At 41.0% G+C, this 6,295-nt stretch overlaps 1 non-coding gene across 1 annotated transcript; it reads left to right on the top strand.

The window, feature by feature from the left end:
• The first annotated feature begins 5,477 nt into the window (after positions 1 to 5,477).
• On the top strand, positions 5,478 to 5,584 carry LOC113931588. The gene has a single exon (XR_003522755.1). It is a non-coding gene; the product is annotated as a U6 spliceosomal RNA (small nuclear RNA).
• The last annotated feature ends 711 nt before the right edge of the window (positions 5,585 to 6,295 follow it).

The raw sequence follows: 6,295 nt of genomic DNA, 5'->3' as shown, positions 1-6,295 counted from the left end.
GAGGGACTGGACTGGCTGTCCAATCAGCTCTGGAACCAGAAGTGAGCCACCGCCCCCGCCCCACTGCCCCCCTTCCACCCTGCTTTACTCTCCTGCGGTGTGAGCGCCAGAAGCTGTCTCCACGGTCGGTCACAGCATGTTTCGCCAGGCTGTCATTGTGCAGACGCTGCCTTGCAGCCGGGTTTTTATTTAATGTAAACAGTTTTTGTTCCCAGTGAGGCTGTTTCTGGTACTCCTATGCGGTATTACTCAGCTTTTTTTATTGTAAAGAGAGAATCAACCCATGTTCAATACTGAGAAGGGATGTTAGACACGCGGGGCCTCCTGGACTCGCTGTGTTGGACCAGGCTGGCACACCTCCTCGGGCATTAGATCTGTGTTGAGATCCATTTTGTTAGTTGGTTTTTAACCCAAACTCAGTGCATTGTAAAAATAGTTACAAATACAAGATAAGGAGAACAAGTGAACCCACAGAAGGGAGAAACGTGCCTAGTGTCAGTTCTGCAGCAGTGGCCAGAGTCTAGTCCACCAGTTGTCCGTTTACCTTCGGGAATGTGAGACGGGGCACAACCAGCCACGGTCCATTCTGCATGGTCACGATAGGGTCCCTGTGACTTGCTCTGTCTCGGGTCATCCCACATCCCCTAGCATTTGTGCTTGTACTTGTGCTTACACAGCTGCCCAGGAGACAGGCTGGGGGCTGCGGCCACTGCTCACGGACACTTTGGAGGGACCCTGGCCTTCCCTTGGGTCCGTGTGGGCGCTCTGGCTTGCTCCAGGCTGCTTGGGGTCTGACCAACAGGAATGAAGGTGGGCAGGCCAGGCACCCTAGAGCCTCAGCCCACCCCCCCACCCCACCCCCGACACATTTGCAGGTGCTTTCACTCCCTCAGCCTGCAAGGGTCAGACTTGCCCTAGAATCGATGATCTCTCCTGTTTTCTTTTGCATTTTGCTAAACACTGAAGAAGCTGGAGATGTTAAACTTTATCTTGGGGAAATCCTCAGAACTGGTTTATTTGGTTCCATAGAACCTTTTACTGCTTCCAATACACGATTAGTAATCAACTGCTTTGGATACTTGTTTTCAGTTTTCATTTCAACAAACAAGCACTGTAATTATAGCTACTAGAATAAAATCTCTTAACTATTAAAAAAAAAGGGAAGGAGCGTCTGGGTGGCTCAGTTGGTTAAGCGTCTGCCTTCGGCTCAGGTCATGATCCCAGGGAGCCCTGCGTTGGACTCCATGCTCAGTGGGAAGCCTGCTTCTCGCTCTCCCTCTATAGCTCCCCCTGCTTGTGCTCTCTCTCTCTAATAAATAAAATCTTAAAAAAAAAAAGAGAGGACATGAGGAGGGATGGTAGAAGCAATGATTCAAAAGCAGAATCTTGACAGCATCTCTTACCTCTTTCTTCTAGTAATGGTATCCACCATATCTTCTGGAATTGATATTTTACTTTGTGTTCCTTTCATTCAGTTAGAACTGAACCGACTCCAATAGCGTGGAGTGCAAGACCCATGCCTAGCCAACTGATTCACGGAACACCATTAGCCACAGTGCTGAGTTAATGAGTGAACACGTGACCTCAGCTGGTCCAATTAGAGTGAATCCTTGGATCTGTACTGAATTTCCTGGGAAGAGCATACTCTCTTTACTACTATACTTGAATTTGGGCAGATTCAGCAGGTCACTGGAAAAAGCCCAATAAGGAAGACAACACAGGTGAGGGCAGAGCTAAGAGTGGAGATACATCAAGCCAGGATAACAAACAATGTTTTGGCTCCTAGTTCAAGTCTCACTTAGGACTTTTTTACATAAGCTCACAAATTCTCCATTTTTAAGGCCTGTTTGTGTTAGGTTTTCTGTCACTTGCACCCAAGGGGCCTTGTCTAATATTCACGGAACGAGAGAATAAATAAGAAATGTCTAGGAAATTAGGGTATAACTTGCATCAGATACTTGCCATGTCTGTCTTTTTTACCGGCTGCTCAGCACCAAAGCACACAGGCTGCTTTCTTGAAGAATCAAAAACTGCCCATGGGCTAGTAATGAAGGTATGAAAGGATTGGGCCCAAGGCCTCAGAAGCTCATTGGTCTTCAGGTGCAGCTCCTTATTTTTCCCATTTTTGTGGCAACCGGTTAACAAGCAGTCTTCTCCTGGATCCCAACTACCTCACTAATTTATTTTGAAAAGTAGCAGAGCTGGTGCCACAACCATCTAGAATTTCTGCAGGATGTGATTTGCAAGAACAGCTTTGAATATAATTCTCTATCTTAGAAAACTACCACTTTATAGGCATACATACAGAAGAATACTACCTCGCTAAAAATAGGTTGCCCTCAGTTATGTTCAAAAAAATATAAAAGATCTTAAAGAGAAAGGTGAGGTTGATGGAGATTATGAAAACTTCTTTTTAGCAGAGGATGGTTAGAGCCTTTAAAATGTTAATAACAATAAACCTCGCTGATTTTATAACATTCCATTTATTACTTCCTAAAACATTCACTGAATGTCTACTGTGCTAGATGTTTTGCCGATATAGATGAATCTGTTGTTCTAGCCCTCAAGGAACTCAGGAGTTCTAGGAGGATAGATAAGACCATCTTTCCTTCCTTTATTCATTCAGCCAAAATGCCTGCCACATGCCAGACACTGTGAAGCATTATGGATTGAACAAGAAACGATATTAAAGGCAGAAATTGGGCCTGAATTGCGAAGGCTATGCAACAACAAAATACCAGGCAAAGAACTGAGTGAAGCGACAGACTTATTGGTATGTGGTAGCCGAGATGTAGGCAAAGCAGACGACGTCAGTTCTAGAAGAGGCAGGCTCCCACACTGCTTGGGCTTGTTGCTTTCTAATGGAAAATGACTCTGACAAGGAGCTTTCTTTTCAAGTTAGTTTGAAATAATTATAAATTCAGAGGAAGGTGCAAAGATAGTACATACAGGTCCTCTGTATCCTTCACCCAGTCTCCCTCAATAGCTACATCTACATTGTATAGTATCAAAACCAGGGAATTGATATTGATATGATGTGTGAGTATAGCTCTATGTCATTGGATCTCATTATGTAGATCAGTGAAAGCACCACCTTAGTTGAGATACAGAACTATTTCACCATGACCGAGATCTCCCTCGTGCTACCCCTTTTCTTTTAAGAACAATGCCCTTCAAATCCAGTTGTGAATTCATTTGTCAACAAAAGTGTTAGAAATCTAGAAGTGTCCAGATGAGCTTACTCCCCCTGATTTCTGACTATGAGGGAAGGTAGTAAAGCACGTGCTGCTAGGGTGTAGTTACAAAGGCAACTTACCAACAGGTCCAAGAGAAAGGACTTCAGTGGAGTCTCTTTTGTGTTGGCAGTGCTATTGCAACATGTGAGGTTTCAATCAGCATTCAATATAGTTTAAGATTATTGGTAAGATGTGTTAATATTGAGTTTATTTTTTAAAAATACAAGTGCAGTAATTACCTCTGTATCCACCATTAATTAGTGTCTAGAGAGGTTACTTAATCCTCAGAGTTGCTACCAGCTAAGAAAACATCCAGTGAGCACACCAGTGAACAGTTGACAAAAGTAAGTAGAGCTCTACTAAAAAGTCTGGGAAGAGCAAATTTGACAATTCAACCTATCCAAAGCGATAACATCTTTCATATGGTGAAGCGCCACTTTTGGGAGCAGTATCAACAACAGATCAATGTATGTTTGTTTTTTTACCCAATACTCTCCATGGTCAGTGATCTGAGTCACACTATGTGCATTATACATACAGCTTCTTCACAGGGTTTTTAGTAACTGAGAATAAAATTCTGGCCACTTTTCAAGGCAAAATGGTTTAATCTTCAGGATACAGTTCTCCTGTGGAAAACCATTGTCTTAGACATCTGCTGAGTAACTAATAGAATCATTTGTGTATGTGGAAAGTTAGGCTTATATAGAGGACATCTTTCTGTGCCAGAAAAAGCACATGCTAAACATAAAAGAAATCATTATGAGCTGAATTAATAGATGTATAGAGAAAGAAGTTGAGAATCTGCCATCGGTAAGATCTGGCAACAGGTGCAGGATATTCAAACCCTAATTTCTCATGAATGAGGAATGAACATCTGCTCAGAATAGCAATGGAAGGGAATATTCAGATTTCTACTAAATACACTTGCAACAACAGGAGCCATGGGACCATAACCAAGACATTTTTTCTGTATCCATTTATGTGCTAGTTAATACTCCACTAACTCTGAATTGAGCAGTATTCTACAGCAAAAGTTCCAGTTCAGGTTGTGCATTCTGATCACCACTGGAGCTTACTTAAAATGCTACCTGTTTCACACCCCAGGAATACTGAAATCAGAAAATTCAGGAGTGATGTTCTAGAATATGTATTGTTGCAAAGCTCCACCACGGATTCCAAGGTACAGCCAAATTTGGAAACCACTGCTCTAAATGCTGTTCGGTAGAATAGGTCCAGAACTAAATTTACCATTGCCCTCCTTGATTTTCAGTCTACTGGCCATCCAATCCATTCTACCTTCTCTATATATGTATTTCTTCAATCCATTTCCTTTTCTCAGGCCTTACTTACTGCTACTGCCTTAGTTCTGGGCATATGAACTTGGACCATAGCAGTAGTTAGTTTTAGTCTTGCCTCCGGAGGGCAGTGACACATTATTTCGCCAACATCCATCCCTGGATGGGCTTCACAAAAGCCTTACTTGGAGGACACTATGCAACATAGTTCTGCTCCTGATAATAGACATTATTGCAGAGATCCTGGAGGGGACAGGAAGCAGATGTGATGAGACAGCTGGGAGAGAACATAGTGCATTGTGGGAGAAGAGGAAGGAGTAAAGCAAGAATATGTCAAATTGGATATTTGATTTTATGTCTAATTTTCTCAAGAAATATTTACTTCCTTGCAATGTGTGGAGATGTTAGGGTTATACTTAAATCTGACTTGTCATGTCCCTACTGAAAATGTTTCACTAACCCTACACCCCACTGACCTTGTTATAAATTCTAGATCTTTGTATGATACTTTATGCACTGTATGATTTGCCCGACTGCCTCCCTTCCTTCATCTTCACCTGTTTTTATGCTTTTTGCTTCAGTAATATTGAGCTTCTCAAAGTTTCATCAATAGACCATATTGTTCTATACTCTCTGTCTTGGCACATATTATTTCTTCTGCTTAAACAATTCCTATTCGTCCTTCACATTTTCCATTTGAAGGCCATCTCCTCTGAGAGACTACCTCAAAACACCCTCACACTAGACATATTTAAGCATTTACTCTTTTGTTTCTTCTGTATTTTATAGACACTTCTGCTCTGCCCTTAATCATTAAACTAATTATTTATGTGCCTGTATCCCTACTACATGATCAGTTCCTTGAACCTGTGTTTTGTTTTTTCTGTTTTATTTTTCCATATCCTTAAATATTTTTGAAACATTAATTAAAATTTCATTGTGGCTAGTGCTCTCTTTGGCAGCGCATATACTCAAATTGGAATGATACAGAGAAGATTAGCATGGCCCCTGCGCAAGGATGACACACAAATTCGTGAAGCATTCCATATTTTTGTGTGTAAGTGATGAATCACTAAATTCTGCTCCAGAAACTTATATTGCATTGTATGTTAACTAAAATTTAAATTTAAGAAAATTTCACTGATGCCAAATATTTCATATTTTATGACTATCCCTCAGTTTCTGGAATTTTAGGATTATTCCTATTTTCTCTTTTATGCATAATGCCACAAAATACATCTTTATGTATAAATATTTGACTGTTTCAGTATATATTTCTTTTGGGAATATTTAAAGAATTTCGTTTAATGCATCAATAAACATGGGATTTTCTTTTCTTTTTTTAAAGATTTTATTTATTTATTTGAGAGAGAGCACAAGCAGGAGAGGGGCAGCGGGAGAGGGAGAAGCAGGCTCCCTGCTGAGTAGGGAGCCTGACGTGGGGCTCCATCCCAGGACCCCTGAGATCATGACCTGAGCCGAAGGCAGATGCTTAACCAACTGAGCCACCCAGGTGCCCCAATAAACATGGACTATAAGACCCTTTGATTCAGACTGTCAAAGAGCTCTAAAGAAAAACTGTAAATTTTGAATTCTCATCAGCAGTGTGTTAGGTCTCCTTACATTCAGTGATATTTACAGACCATCTTCTCTGTTCAATTGACACATTAATCCTTGGTAAAGTTATGTAGTGCCATACCTCTAAATACAGTTTATTTATAAAGGTATTTATTATATATACATATATATATAACTCATAAATTT

The sequence above is a fragment of the Zalophus californianus genome, chromosome X, assembly GCF_009762305.2.
Source record: "Zalophus californianus isolate mZalCal1 chromosome X, mZalCal1.pri.v2, whole genome shotgun sequence".
Lineage (NCBI taxonomy): Eukaryota > Metazoa > Chordata > Mammalia > Carnivora > Otariidae > Zalophus > Zalophus californianus.
Note: the sequence above shows the minus strand (reverse complement) of the source record. Positions and strands in the feature narration are given on the sequence as shown.